The sequence below is a fragment of the Theropithecus gelada genome, chromosome 6, assembly GCF_003255815.1.
Source record: "Theropithecus gelada isolate Dixy chromosome 6, Tgel_1.0, whole genome shotgun sequence".
NCBI classification, from domain to species: Eukaryota; Metazoa; Chordata; class Mammalia; order Primates; family Cercopithecidae; genus Theropithecus; species Theropithecus gelada.
This window is the reverse complement of record NC_037673.1, coordinates 81,360,642-81,377,310: the sequence shown is the minus strand read 5'-3', so window position 1 is coordinate 81,377,310 and position 16,669 is coordinate 81,360,642.

Genomic DNA, 16,669 nt, shown 5'->3' with positions numbered 1-16,669 from the left:
AAAAAAAAAAAAAAAAAAAAAAAAATATATATATATATATATGTTTTAAGGGTATTTTCTTCTTGTCAGTCTTTGTGCAAATAGCCATGGCCAAGGATTTTACTTAAACATAGTCTTTTAAGTTTTATATAGTCTTTTAATTCTTTAACATAGTCTTTTAAGTTTGTAGGCTTTTTTTTACAACTTACTGGTCTCTGTTCTATCCATACGCCTTCACCTTCCCATAATGGCAAGGCAGTGGACAATGACAGCCTTAGGTAAAAGGCCCCATCCTGAATCCTCCCTTTGCCACCTGCTGCCTAATTTTATCAATCTTATCTCCTGCTGATACAGCTATTTCCCTGCTTCTTGGACTAGTTGCAATTTGGGGTGCACAAATTTTCTTTTCAAACCCAGCAGGTCTACAAATTATGGGGCTCTAAATCACTTAGATTGCAGCCCACATGTTGAGAGCGTACCTCTAGCAAAGCATTATTTTCTCCTTCTCTGCTTTAGACTGCTTTCAGAACTTTCATACCTCCTTTTGGAAATTTGGCTGAAAGCTGCTAAGGGTAACCATTATAACTAACTTTCAGAGAATTCCTGCCATTTGTGCTAATACCACAGGTTCAGTAGATACATATCTTGCGTGCATCTCAAAGTAGAGCAGGTTATGTATTTTCTCCCTCTTTTCTCTTCACATGTTTGTATGTTCACATGATGACTGTATTTGGGATCTGGGCATCAGTCTGTATTCAAGATTAGAATAAGTTGGGAAGGGGCTAGTCACAGAAACACCTGTTCATTTCATCAGGACAGCAAATATTTTTTGGCATCCCTATAAGAGATTACTTATGTGTCACTAGTGAGAACTGTGTGCACTTGGACACCCTTAGAAGCAAGGAAGATGAGAAGAGGTAGCACGTTGCATTTTCAGGCTCTGAAGTCAACATGAGCAAACAAAAGAAAAACTGGAAATGAGTCTTAGAGAAGTCAAATAAGGAGGTATATCAAAGATGAATACTAAATCATTTAAATGTTCTTTATTCTTTTAATAAAGAAGATCAAAAGCCATTAATTTGCTCTAAATGTGGCATTGACTGTCCATTTGCTTTAGTATAAAGTATGGCCATTTGAAAACTTCTGTATAATATTTATTTCTCTTTTGAGTTCATTTCAATGATCTGGGGATTAATAATTATTGTGTCTGTTAATTTTTAAGGCACTCGCATCATCTTTTGAATATTATCTTGTAAATAACACAGTATTCAGAAACTTTGCCTTTTAAGATTTTCATGTAGTGGTTATGCTACTGGAGGTGGTGGTGTGCAATATTTTACAAAAGTAGACACATGAAAAATGTGTATGTTATATTGAATAATATATAGTTTGGCTTATATTTGCTTATTAAATCAGATGTATTCATTTTATCACTCAATTCTTCTGTACTCTTACTTACTTTTGTCAACTATGTCTGTTAAATTTTCCCTTAATTTCCAATATACTTTGATTTACATATTTAAAGGCTCTACTGTTTGGTACATATGGGTATTAAACCCTTACATTTCTTTGTCATTTCTCACTTTTATCATTTCGTTATATTATCTTTCTTTTTCCCACTTGATTGTGTTCTTAACCTCCAACAACCTTAATGTGAATAGGCCATTTCTGTTTCCTTTTTATTTGCATTTTCCTATTGTCTCTTTGTGTACGCCTTCATTTAGAAATTTTTGTTTATTTTTATTTTAAGAGACTTATTTCTTCTTTCTTTATTTTTTTCAATAACATATAGTTGTATCAGAATTTTTTTACTCTGACAAACTTGGTATTTAATGAATGGAAGAATACAATATACATATTCCACTCTAGCGGAATAAATGGCATGTTATTATATTTCTTGAATCTTACTATGTTTACTTTTTCATATTATTTTTTTCTTGGGCTTTTATTTTTGGATCAATACAGTTATATTTATTCACTTTGTTAGTGAACTATACTATGCTTGGACTGTTAGTTTTTTTTTTTTTTTTCCTAATTTGAATATTTTCTATGTGCCAGGTCCTATTCTAGAAGAATAGAATAGACAAAACAGAAAAAAGAAAATCTTCTCGGAAACTTCCTTCTAATCAGACACATTTTATTGCCATTATATAAAACCAAGGAACTATATTTTCTACCAAGATCCCCTATTTCCTACTGGTTTCAAATCCTACAAAATGAGCCATTTAGATGAAATTCTTATCCCTCTTCTCTTCTTTTTCCTATTCCCATCGTGAATAAAAACTTTTGAACATTTTCTTCCCTGTCATCAACATTTATCTTCAAGTTTAGTATTTAATCAATAATTTTTTCCTTGCAGTATGCCTATTCTGTTTCATGACTCCTTATGTCTTTCTTTGAAAATTTTAACTTATGCAATACAGACAGTCCATTTGTATTATTGTATAGTCATTACTCACAACTGTTTCCAGATTTGTAGGCATTTGGTGAGAAGTGCAGGTGATCTGAGGAATCCACTGATGACTGGCATCTAAAATAAGGGCAGTCTCGTGAAATACCAAACCCTTAATTTGTGGGATATGTGCTAAATTTGGGGGATGGGGGTGGTTAGAATCTTCTATGTTTTGAATGTGATCCCTCCAAAACTTAGGTGTTGAAACTTGATGACCAATGTGATAATATTAAGAGGTGTTACCTTTAAGAAATTATTAGGTCAGAGGGTTCTTCCTTCATGAATTAGATTAAGATCTTTATACTAAAGGCTTCATGCAGCCTTCATCCTTCTACACTTTTTCTGTCCTTTCCACCAACACAGTGTTCCTCCACTCTGGAGGATGCAGTAGGCATCCATTGGGGATTTTAGAACCTACCCCCTGCTAATGACTGAGGGTAACTACTACTCACAATTGCCTATAACCCATATTTCCTTGAAACCTAAATGCTTCAAGCATAAGTTAACACAGCTTAAAGTTGTAATCTGAGGAACTGTTGACACACTCTCCCTCTCTTATTTCCTTCCTTCTCAGGTACCTTCAACAAAAGATAATTTGTTTGAAAAGTACAATTATCGTTCATACTGCACATTCAAAGTATCATCATTTGTTGTTTTACAAAAATTGAATGATTGCCAAATAATTTCAAGCTACACAGTAGAAAACAGTGAGCTCACCTTTTCCTGTTTATATAATTACTTAAAACTAAGGAGTGTGATAGAAAACACTGATTCTTACAGACTATTACATGTATTGCTACGGCAGTGAGGGAATCAAAGGACTCATTTTACTGTGTAAGAAATATAATGTTAGCCTAAATTATATACAAAATATGGTACAAAAATGTAGGTGCTTAGAAAAGTAGTAAGGAGTACTGTTCTCTCAAATTGTATCCAAATGGGCCTTTGGGTATGTCTAGCAAAAATATTAATTTCAAAAAACATACATACTATTTTAATGTAAACAACCTTTATTATGGTAGAAATTGAGATCTAAACCAGAACATAATTCTTCCTTGATTGGTGTAATATTCAACCTTTAGGTTCCAACAAAATAAAGATATTGTCAGTTTTCAAGATAACTACAGTTGTTTTGTGCTCAAAGGTATTTTTATATTTAAAACTACTGAGTAGCTACTTCAGTGACCTAAATAATCTCCCACTGGGACTCAAATAACTCTATTTACATAATAACCATATAATAGCACATTATCTTTTACTTCATCTAAACAACAACAGTGCCATATGTTTTACCATCTGAAGAGCCTGGAAAAAAAAGTTAGTCTAATTTCAAAATTAATTATAAAGGTTGAAGTAATTTTAAAAAGGCCAATTTTGTTAAAGCAATCAAGCCTATTTTAACTATCAAAAAGAAAATAATGGTACATATGAATAATTGGGACTCTAAAGAGATCCCAGAGTCTCCAAATATATATTCCTGTTTTATTTAGAGCAATTCTTGAAGTTTTAGTATTAAACCACTGTATTAGTTAGGGGTCTCAAGACAGACAGTGATATGGTTTGCGTTTGTGTCCCCATTCAAATCTTATCTCAAATTGTAATCCCCATGTGTTGAAGGAGGGACCTGGTGGGAGGTGATTGGATCTTGGGACGGTTCCCCCATGCTGTTCTCATAATAGTGAGTGAGTTCTTACAAGAGCTGATGGTTTTAAAATGTGGTACTTCCCATCTCGATCTCTCCTTCTCTCCTGCTGCCGTGTAAGACATACCTTGTTTTCCTTTCACCCTCTGCCGTAATTGTAAGTTTACTGAAGCCTCCCCAGCTGTACGGAATTGAGTCAATTAAACCTCTTTATAAATTACCCAAGCTCAGATCATTCTTTATAGCAGTGTGAAAACAGACTAATACAGACAGAAAGAACTGATAGGATACATAGTAGATAGATAATAAGTATACAGACAGATAGATAATAGATAGATATAGAAAGATAATAAATAGATTAGATAGATAAATGATAGATAGATAGATAGAATTTATTAGGGGAATTGAGTCAGATTATTATGGGATACTGAGAAGCCTCATGACAAAACTTCTTCAAACTGAAAACCCTGCGATGCCAGTAACATACCAGGGTGAAAGTCCAAAAGCCTCAGAACTAGGAAAGCCAATGGTGTATTTCTCAGCCCCAGGCTGAAGACCTGGAAATCCAGGGGGGTTGTCGGTGTAAGTCCCAGAGTCTTAAGGCCAGAGAGTCTGGAGTTCTGATGTCCAAGAGCAGGGAAAGAAGGGTGTCCCAGTTATAGGAGGGAGACAGAGAAAATTTACCCTTTTGTTCTCTCTGGGCCCCCATTCAATTGGATGGTGCCCATCCACATTGAAGGCAGATCCCTCGCACTTGGTCCACTGAGTTACATACCAATCTTTTCTTGCAATGCCGTCACAGTCACACCAGAAACGATGCTTTACCAGTTCTTTGGGTAGTCCTTAATCCAGTCAAGTTGACACTTAAAATTAATGATCACAATCAGGTTGCCTCAAATTACTCTTTTGTGTCCTTTGAATAAATAATAACATTAAAATTTTTTTAATTAGCTTTACTTTTAATAATATAAATTAAAATGCCAATATTAATCTTAAGCATTTTAGATATTTTAAATATTTAAAAAGAAGTATTTCCCAGGATCTGATTAGAATGTCATGCAATTTTCTAATATGAATTAAACCTCACAACTAATTTGACTCTGAAGAGATTGGAAACCACACATGGATTAATCACTTTTGGGGCTGAACTCTGAAGAGCTGAAGCATTTTCTGTGGAATTCTATGTTTTTGGGGAGAAGGAGAGTGAGAAGAGGGAAAGATGGAGGGAATAAAACAAAACAGAGATAATAATGAGACCTGAAATTATCTACCCCTACATGCCACCTGGACACAGAACCAAAACCACAAGTTGTTGTCTATATTAGCATGAGTTTGTTCTGTTCCTCTCTTTGTTAGCATGACTTTGCCATTTCTCTGTTTTCATTAGCATGACTTTATTTTTCTAGGAATCTTCTGCCCAGGCAAATTGTTTGATTCTTAATTATAAGAACTTGCAGAAAATCTTATAAATTCTTCAATGAAAAATGCAAACAGACAGTTTATTTTGTCCTAAAATTTGTTGAATTCCTCATCTCACAATCTAATTCTGCTATTACTGCCAACCTTGGACTATGGTATCATGATTCTTACCCAATCTTAATCAAACCCCCTCACTTATTTAAAACACCTATGTTAAACCAAACATTCAATTCTAAAAGAATTCTGTCTTTGCCTTCTTCTTTTCCAGACACTGAAATCTTTTTGAGGTGTTTTCTCCCCATTAAAAGAAAAAACATAGACAACATACATTTAACATAATTTATTTGAGCAAAGAATGATTCATAAATTGGGAAGCACTCAAAATCAGAAGATTCAGAGAGCTCCATTCTGCAATGTAGTAAGTGAGTTTTTAGGCTGAACATAGAAATGAAGTACAGAAATAGCTTGACTGGTTACAGCTAGGTGTTTGTCTTACTTGGAGGTGGTCTGATCAGCTGGCTGTCTATGACTAGCTGAAGCAAGGCTGCTTGCGATTGGCTGAGATCTAGCTATCAGTTACAAAATATATATATATATACACTCCTGAGTTAGGCTATGGTTTGTTTATACGCTAAGTTAGATTGTAGATAATTACATAGAAACTCAAACTATGGAGACAGTCTTAAACCAATGGCCTCTTGCTTATTTAATGGGTCTGAGCATAGTAAGTTGTATATGCAGTTTTTTTCATATTGATGGGATGTGTTTGGTAATATTTGGGAAGTAAAAATTTAACAATCATTATGAATTTATCCACATTGGTGGAATCAAAAAATAGTGTATAAACAGCAACAATAAAAAAAGAAGCTGAAGAGAAGAAATAGGAGAAAAACCTATCAGAATAAGCTTAAAATGAAAAGAAAGAGGGGGGAAAAGCAATTATGGAACTGATAGAAAAGGAGGAATAAATAGAAATGTAGATGTTACCTCAGATAAATGATCACGGTAGTGAAACAAGACGATAGAATATTTAGACATTTTCCTTGTATTGGGAAAAGTCAGCAACTAGATGCATATAGCTATAAGGATGGTAGTTTCTATCCAATTTCATCTAAAATGAAAATATGACCACGTCGGTTTCATTCTTAACATTTCTGTAGCTTTTAATTGTGCTTATGATAAAACAAATAGAAATTCTTAATGTAACCTGTGTGATCTTATGTATCTTTAAAAGATCTTATTTTTAGCCATTATTTATCTCAATCACTTGTTATTCATCCACACTACTTTTTTCTCAGTTCCTCAGGTGTTCTGGGTATCATAGCAAGTAATTTTGTATTAATCTACTTTGATATTCAATACACTTATCTTGGTAGAAAGCAAGTTGTATGAAGGCAAATTATATGCTTTGTTCATAATTGAATAATTGTTTCCAACATGTGGCAGATACTTGATTCTTAAGCAAACTAATGTATATCCAGAAGAGTATTATATAAGGATTGCTTTTAATACTTTCAAGAACCGGCAAAACTAACCAATGATGACAGGCATTAGAAAGCAGTTGCCTTTTTCTGATGAAGCAATTGAATGGGCATGAGGAAACATTCTGAGTTTGTGGAAATATGAGGCTATTGGTTACTTGAAAGTATTCTTTTGTGAAAACACATCAAATTTTATATTTATGACATGTGAATTTCACCATATAAAAATTGTAGTTAAATATAAGGCAGATATGACCAACACTTTTTGAGCTATGTAGTTTGGAACCACAATATTACTTAAGGCTATTTTAATCTTTCATATATTTACACATGTATTAAACATATATTTATTGGTTAGGTACCTCATGTGCTCATCTATGAAGAAGATACGGATAGTCTGTACCTTTGTAGAGAATAGAGATGAAAGGAGCTGAAAGCCATTTTATGGGGTCTCATGGAATGTTTCATGGTGATTAACAAGGAAACCCTATAAGGATAAAGCCCTTAGCCCTTCAAATACAATTCAATTTGATGACATAATCCGTTAATTATAAATTATATGTTATGTAGTTTTAATATTATGAGTTATATTATAAATTGTGTGCCGTCTAACCATAGAAAATATAATTTTGGTTTAAAACATTAGAATCAAAGACCGTTATTGAAAAATGTTAAATGTCTGCTTAAAATTATTATAATACACTGGTTCCTTTTCCTGTTATTGTTAATATATTGTTTCATATCAACTCATTTCATTCCACTCCCTCAAATGTTTGAACACTAAACATAATAGAAGATACAGTATAGAAAAGAAGAATGAGTAAAATATTAAACTTAATGTTAGGTGGTATATTGTTTAATAATTTTGTAGGTCCCCCAAAAGACATGTTGTAAAACCAGGCTGAATGAAACTTAAGTGAGGGAAGTTCCCAAATTAAGTTATGTCTCCACAATTCTAAAACATACATTCTTACATAATTTTTAAACTTATAACATGGGTATACACTCATGTTAGTAAACATTAGAGAAATTAGTTTGGGATTAAATATATGTTTCTAGGACAAAAAGAGTAGATTAAAAGATAAAAATAAGAAAAATATAAGGAAATTTGCAATATTATTTTATTTTTCTAATGTGCCATGTGCTAAACACTTTCACATGTAATTCATATAAATTTTTCAACAATGGCTAACATATCAGACATGTCAATATAAATTAACTCACACATCTAAATTATTGAATTAGTAAATGAGAAAGTTTGTAATCTGAACTATATCTCAACTCTAAGTCTTTTACTCTTTCAAATTCATCGTACTATTGAGGTAACCAAAAGGTATACAGGTTTCTTCTATAGTCAAATTAAAATATTTACCAACAAATGTACTTAAAAAATCTAGTTTCTACATTTGTCTAAATTGATCTTGAGTTATTCAGAAACCACTTATCCTCTATGTAGAAGTAACTTTAGATTGCTGCAATAATACAAACTGTTCCTCTCTGCAGTACTCAAGTTTTCAAGTAAAAATGCTTGAGTTTTAAAATTTCTCTTTCTTTTCAAAATACACTCAGTAGTAAACAAAAGGAAAAAAAGGATATAATAGTTTGCTATGGTGTTAGAAATAATGACTCTAGTTGGCTCTTACATTTTAATAGACGTCCATTGTCTGCTTGATCACTGCCCAATCAGCCGATATTTGCGGTGATGACAGTGGTTTGTGTCACCTGGGTTATTTCTCTTTCTACTTGCCAGTACCCAGCAGATCTACTTGGCTGCTTTGCCTTTTTCCCCAACTCCTCTTGGCATATATGTAGAGTATTCTCCACACATAGAGTCCAGGTTTTATTTTATTTTTATTTCTTTTTTAAATATAACAAGGAGCAGAAAATATTTATTGATTTTTGAGACATGGTCTTGCTTTGTTGGTCAGGCTGGAGTGGAGTGGCATGCTCATATCTCACTGCAACCTTGAACTCCTGGGTTCAAATGATCATCCTGCCTCTACCTCCCTAGTAGCTAGGATTCCAGGTGTGCACCACCAAGTCCAGCTATTTTTGTTTTTTTTTTTTTTTTTTTTTGAATGAGAAGGGGATCTTACTATATGGCTCAGGATAGCCCAAGTTTTATTCTGATTTCCATTTGTTCTTGATCTAGAACAAATGACCTCTTCTGGCTTCTGAGGACCCACTGTGGCAAATGTCTCCTGAAAACTCCCTCAACTGGTCTTTCAGATGCTTCTAAGTCTATTCATGTTAGAATAATATCAAGAGCCAGTCAGAAAAAATAAACATCATCTTCTTTCTGCCTAATCATAGACAGCATTAAGTTTATTTTGCTGTATTTGGAATCCAAATATAGAGTGTGATAAAATGTCCACATGTTTAAGGTCTTGCAAATTGTATTGTTTCTCTAAAGCCATCCCCTTTCTAGGCTCAACCTCAAGGCAGAGGAGTGGGAGGGAGGCTTGCTACTGTTTCCTCTGTCATCTACCACAATCTCTTGTTAGAGAAAGTAAATGTTTCCTCTTCTTACCTGATTATCCTTTAATTAGTACTCTGTAATCTAATCTGTGATGCCTGCCTCTTGATAAATTAAATAAGATGATAAAGGAATCCTTTTTAAAACCAACCTTTCTTCCTGTGCTTGCCTTGAGAACTTATAAAATTCTATTTTGAATTTTCAGAAGCTGAAGACTAACCTAGTATTTCTATTTTTACTAATACTGCAAAAGTCATTATCACTACATGTTTCTTCCAAGTTTCTCTTTCTCCTACTCAAAATTACATAGAATCCTTGTATTGAAGATCATTCCAGCAGAAATGTAAAGGAACAATATGGCTATCCTTGTTTTATAGACTTGTCTTATAGACTTGGATGATTATATAGGTTACATCTGCAGATAACTGTTAATTTCAAGTAGACGAGAAAATACACTAGAGCATATGGTGCATTATAGTGGAGCACAATAGAGTAAGAAATTTGCAATATATATATGAAAATATTTAGGAAATAAAGTATGCTTTCTCAAATATTGCTACTTCTTACTTCTTGTGACAATAATATCTACCTTTTTTCTGTAATTGTTGCTCAACTGAAAGTGTGGTGACTTCCATAAAGATCAAATTTTCTTTTTGCTAGTGCCATAGCTTTATCAATGTGAAGAAACTTTCTCTTAGGTGAAATCTCTCCAAATTAGAATTAATAAATGAGCTTATGGATGCAGAAAAGAATAGAAACAGGAAAAATAGTAAATAATAGAAAGAGGAGGAAATGGAAGAGTTAAAGTTCAGCTAATAAATTCTAGTAATAAAATCTAATTTATTTGAAGCCATTCCTTGCAGAACTTGGATGAATGGTTCCACGTAAATTTGTATGCTGAATGTAGTACATGCATTTTCTTCATATTTCATTTATATTCCAGCTGCTAATTTTGAGAGAAGAAATTCAATGATGAGGGATTCTTTTAAAGTTATTCGAATTTAAAAATGTATATTCAATAATATGCTGATAAATATTAAAAAATTTACTGCAGTTGAATTGAGATAATTTTTATGATAAAATAATTACTTACTACTTTGGGACAAAAATGTCACAATTTGGGACCCAAATTGTACAAACAATTATCATCAAGTGGCACTATTTGAAAAGTTCTGATTTTGGTATTGTATTTTGACCTGCAATTAGAAAGCATTATTTTCTTAGAATTTGATATCAATGTAATATTTTATATCACTACAATATTAGCATATAAAATCATAAACTTGAAATTACATAAGTATGTAAAATGAAGAGTGTCAATTCAACAAATCATAATTAGATACCTAATGTATGTCAGGTAGAGTGTTAGAAATGAGGAGCATAAAAGGATGGATCAAACCTAATCCCTTTGCACTTCAAAAGCTTAAATATATTGAGGAAAAGAGATACTGGTAATGAATAATATGATAACTGTAATTCACAGCAGAACAGGGATGCTATAATAGGGATAGAAGAAAATGATACAGGTACAGAGAAGGAAGAGATTGATTCACATATCTTGTCGGGTATAGCCCGAAAGCACTGAGGCCACTGACAACTCGTAGCCTTCCTATCAAACATTCTTAACTGAGCAGGTTTCCTAACATGGAATCTTAATTAATTACCATACAAAGGTCCAACTAGATCTAGGAGGAACTCCCTTCAGGACGGGAGATAAATGGTTCCTCCTGGGTGATTAAGGGAAAAAGACACAATGGGTATTCAGTAAGTGATAAGGAAACTCTTGTAGAAGCAGAATAGGAAAATTGCCCAATAATTGGTCTGCTCAAACATGTGAGCTGTTTTCACTCACCCAAACCTTAAAGTACTTACAGAATCAGAAAGGAGCCATCTATACCAATTCTAAGTTAATGTGGACTGAATGAAGTCTTATTAATAGCAAAGAATAATTGAAATCCCAAACTTATAAGGTTTTCAACAAAAGTAAAGTTTGCTAAAGGTTAACAGTGTAACATGTATTATCCTAACTTCTAATCTTATGTAAATCAGACCCTATCAGTGCCCCTCAAAGCTCAAGTCCATCAGCTCAGAGCCATGCAACTAGTACCCCTACTTACAGGGTTAGGAATGGCCACTGCTACAGGAACTGGAATAGCAGGTTTTTCTACTTCATTATCCTACTACCACACACTCTCAGAGGATTTCTCAGGCAGTTTGCAAGAAATAATGAAACCTATCCTTACTCTGCAATCCCAAATAGACTCTTCAGCAGCAGTGACTCTCCAAAACTGCCAAGGTCTAGACCTCCTCACTGCTGAGAAAGGAGGACTCTGCACCTTCTTAGGGGAAGAGTGTTGTTTTTACACTAACCAGTCAGGGATGCTACGAGATGCTGTCCGGCATTTACAGGAAAAGGCTTCTGAAATCAGACAATGCCTTTCAAACTCTTATACCAACCTCTGGAGTTGGGCAACATGGCTTCTCCCCTTTCTAGGTCCAGTGACAGTCATCTTACTATTACTTGCCTTCAGGTCCTGTATGTTTAACCTCCTTGTCAAATTTGTTTCTGCTAGAATCGAGGCCATCAAGTTACAGATGGTCTTACAAATGGAACCCCAAATGAGCTCAACTAACAACTTCTACTGAGGACCTCTGGACTGACCCACTGACCCTTTCCCTGGCCTAAAGAGTTCCCCTCTGGAAGACACTACAATTGCAGGGCTCCTTCTTCACCCCTATTCAGCAGGAGGTAGCTAGAGCGGTCATTACCCAATTCCCAACAGCAGTTGGGGTGTCCTGTTTAGAGGGGGTATTGAGAGGTGAAGTCAGCTGGGTTTCTGGGTTGGGTGGGGACTTGGAGAACTTTTGTGTCTAGCTAAAGGATTGTAAATGCACCAATCAGCACTCTGTAAAAATGCACCAATCAGCACTCTGTAAAATGGACCAATCAGCGCTCTGTAAAATGGACCAATCAACACTCTGTAAAATGGAACAATCAGCACTCTGTAAAATGGAACAATCAGCAGGATGTGTGCAGGGCCAAATAAGGGAATAAAAACTGGCCACCCAAGCCAGCAGCAGCAACCCACTCGGGTCCCCTTCCATGCTGTGGAAGCTTTGTTCTTTTGCTCTTTGCAATAAATGTTGCTGCTGGTCTATCTTTAGGTCTGCACCACCTTTAAGAGCCATAACACTCGCCACAAAGGTCTGCAGCTTCATTCTTGAAATCAGCAAGACCACAAACCCAGTGGAAGGAAGAAACTCTGGATACATCTGAATATCAGAAGGAACAAACTCTGGACACAGCGTCTTTAAGAGCTGTAACACTCAGCACGAGGGTCCACAGCCTCATTCTTGAAGTCAGTGAGATCAAGAATGCACAAGAATGAATAAATTCTGGACACAGGATCATGGAGGACAGAAGGCAGTACTAGATTGTAGCTCTGTACAGAGCAGCACGTGGAGGCTTGCATTGTGAATTTTAGCTCCAAATTGACTGCAAGAACAAACCAGCAATCCTGAGAGGACCCACAGACCCTCAAAAGGAAGCAGACTGCTCTTGCAAGATCTGGGAGCCCCCCAAATACTGTGAGTGCCCCAACTGTGGAAGAGGGAAAGGGAGACCCCCCTCTCCAGAACACATACCCCCACTGGAGAAGCTGAAGCTCTATTTATGGGAGCAGTTTGTGACTTTACCTGAAGCTGAGTCAGGTTAGAGAGCCAACTGAAATACACCGGTAGAGGGAGCAGCAGAAAGGCTATGAGAACCTGCTGGGCCCCCAAGCAGCCCATTCCTGCCTGGCACCACAGGGATCCACTGGGAGGGTGGCCAGAGGAGCAGAACATAAAATCTCCACAGGGAGAAGGAATTGTCTAGCCAAAGTTTGTAGCAATTTGAACAGGGGAAGCAACCTCCTGGCCAGAATTCAGGGGTGGGCAAGAAATCAGCATGCAGGCTTCACAGGTTGGGGAAAAATAAAGCCCTTTTCTTCTGCAGCTGGGAGGTGGATAGCATTGGGCAAGTTTTCAAGCCCATCTCACCTTCCACCTGGAAACAGACTTGAGGCTGTTGGAGGAACACAGTGGGGAGTGAGACTGACCCTTTGGTTTTCATGGGAGCTGGGTGAGACCCATGACTGCCTACTTTCCTAATTCCCTCAAAATGTGCATGACTCCACAGAGGCTGCCATAATCCTCCTGGGTACATAGCACCAGTGACCTGGGAATCTTACCCTCATCTGCCACAGCAGTGGCAGCAAGACTCACCCAAAGAGAGTCTGAGCTCAGACACACCTAACTCTGCCCCCACCTGATGGTCCTTCCCTACCTACCCTGGTAGCAGAAAACAAAAGGAGTTCTAAGGCACCACCCACCACCAGTTCCTCTCCATACTACCACAGCTGATGCTTTCTGGAAAGTGTCACCTCCCAGCAGGAGACCAACCAGCACAAAAATAGAGCATTAAGCCACCAAAGCTAAGAACCCTCATGGAGTCTGTTGCACCCCCCTGCCACCTCCATGGGAACAGGCACTATTATCCATGGTTGAGACATCCATAGTTGGTTCAAATCACAGGACTGTGCAGACAACTCCCAGTACCAGCCTAGAGTGGGGTAGACTTGCTGGGTGGATAGACTCAGAAGAGAGACAACAATTACTACAGTTTGGCTCACAGGAAGCCACAAAAGGAGGAGAGTACAACATCAAGGGAACACCCCAGAGATAAAATAATTTGAACAACAGCCTTCAGCCCTAGACCTTTCCTCTGACAGAGCTTACCCAAATGAGAGAAATCAGAAAGTCAACCCAGGTAATATGACAAAACAAGACTCTTTAACACCCCCAAAATCACAGTTGTTCACCAGCAATAGGTCCAAATGAAGAAGAAATTCTTGATTTACCTGAAAAAGAATTTAGAAGTTTAGTTATTAACCTAATCAGGGAGGGACCAGAGAAAGGTAAGGCCCAATGCAAGGAAATCCAAAAAATAATACAAAGAAATAAAAAAAAAAAAAAAATGATACAAGAAGTGAAGGGAGCAATATTCAAGGAACAGATAGCTTAAAGAAAAAAAAAACAATCAAATAGTCATGAAATTTTGGACACACTTTTAGAAATGCAAAATGCTCTGAAGGGTCTCAGGAACAGAAATGAAAGAGTAGAAGAAAGAAATTCAGAGCTCAAAGGTAAATTCTTAGAATTAACCCAATCCAATAAAGACAATGAAAAAAAAAAAAGAAAGAAAGAAAGAAAAGAAAATGTGAACAAAGCTTCTAAGAAGTCTGGAATTATGTTAAACAATGAAACCTAAGAATAATTGGTCTTGCTGAGGAAGCAGAGAATTCTAAAAGCTTGGGAAACATATTTGGGGGATTAATTGAGAAAAATTTCCTTGGCTTTGCTAGAGACCTAGACATCCAAATACAAGAAGCACAAAGACAACCTGGGAAATTCATCACAAAAAGATCTTCACCTATGCACATTATCATCAGGTTATCCAAAGTGAAGACAAAGTAAAGAGTTTTAAGACCTGTGAGACAAAAGCACCAGGTAATCTATAAAGGAAAACCTATCAGATTAACAGCAGATTTCTCAGCAGAAACCCTACAAGCTAGAAGGAATTGGGGCCCGATCTTCAGCCTCCTCAAGCAAAACAACTATCAGCCAAAAATTTTGTATACAGTGAAATTAAGCATCACATATGAAGGAAAGATACAATCATTTTCAGACAAACAAATGCTGAGAGAATTCACCATTACCAAGCCACCACTACAAGAACTGCTAAAAGAAGCTCTAAATCCTGAAACAAATACTGAAAACATGTCAAAACAGAGCCTCTTTAAAGCACAAATCACACAGGACCTATACAAGAAAAATACAAGGTAAAAAGCAAAAACAAACAACAACAACAACAAAAAAAACCCACAAAGTACACAGACAACAAATAGCATGATGAATGCAATCATACCTCACATTTCAATAGTAACATTGAATGTAAGGCTTAAATGTTCCACTTAGAAGATACAGAACCACAGAATGGATAAGAACTCACCCACCAACTATCTGCTGCCTTCAGGAGACTCACCTAACACGTAAGGAGTCACATAAACTTAAAGTAAAGGGCTAGAAAAAGGCATTTTATTCAAATGGACACCAAAAGTTAGCAGGGATAGCTATTCTTATATCAGATGAACCAATTAAAGCAACAGTAGTTGAAAAAGACAAAGGGAGACATTATATAATGATAAAAGACCTTGTCCAACAGGAAAATCTCACAATCTTAAACATCTATGCACCTAACACTGGAGCTCCCAAATTTGTAAAACAAGTAGCAGCAACCCTAAGAAGGGAGATAGACAACAATACAATAATAATGGGGAACTTCAATACTCCACTGACAGTACTAGACAGATCATTGAGACAGAAAGTCAACAAAGAAACAATGGATTTAAAATATACCTTGGAACAAACGGACTTAACTGATGTATACAGAACATTCTATCCAACAATTGCAGAATACACATTCTATTCAACAGCACATGGAACTTTCTCCAAGATAGATCATATGTCAGGCCATAAAATAAGCCTCAATAAATTTAAGAAGATTAAAACTATATCAAGCACTCTTTCAGACAACAGTGGAATAAACGAGAAATCAATTCCAAAAGGAACTTTCAAAACCATGCAAATGCCTGGAAATTAAATAACCTGCTCCTGAATGAGCATTGGGTCAAAAACGAAATCAAGATGGAAATTAACAGATTCTTAAAAATGAATGACAGTACTGACACAATCTACAAAAACCTCTGGGATACAGCAAAGGTAGTGCTAAGAAGAAAGGTCACAGCCCTAAATGCCTACATCAAAAAAGTCTGAAAGAGCACAGACAATCTAAGGTCACATCTCAAGGAACTAGAGAAATAAGAACCCAGAAGAAGAAAGGAAATAACCAAGATCAGAGCAGAACTAAATGAAATTGAAACAAACAAGAAAAAAAAAAAATTACAAAAAGATAAATGAAACAAAAGCTGGTTCTTCAAAAAAAATAATAAAACTGATAGACCATTAGCAAGATTAACCAAGAAAAGAAGAGAGAAAATCCAAATAACTTCACTAAGAAATGAAACAGGAGATATTACAATTGACATTACTGAAATACAAAAGATCATTCAAGGCAACTATGAACACCTTTGTGAACATAAACTAGAAAACCTAGAGGA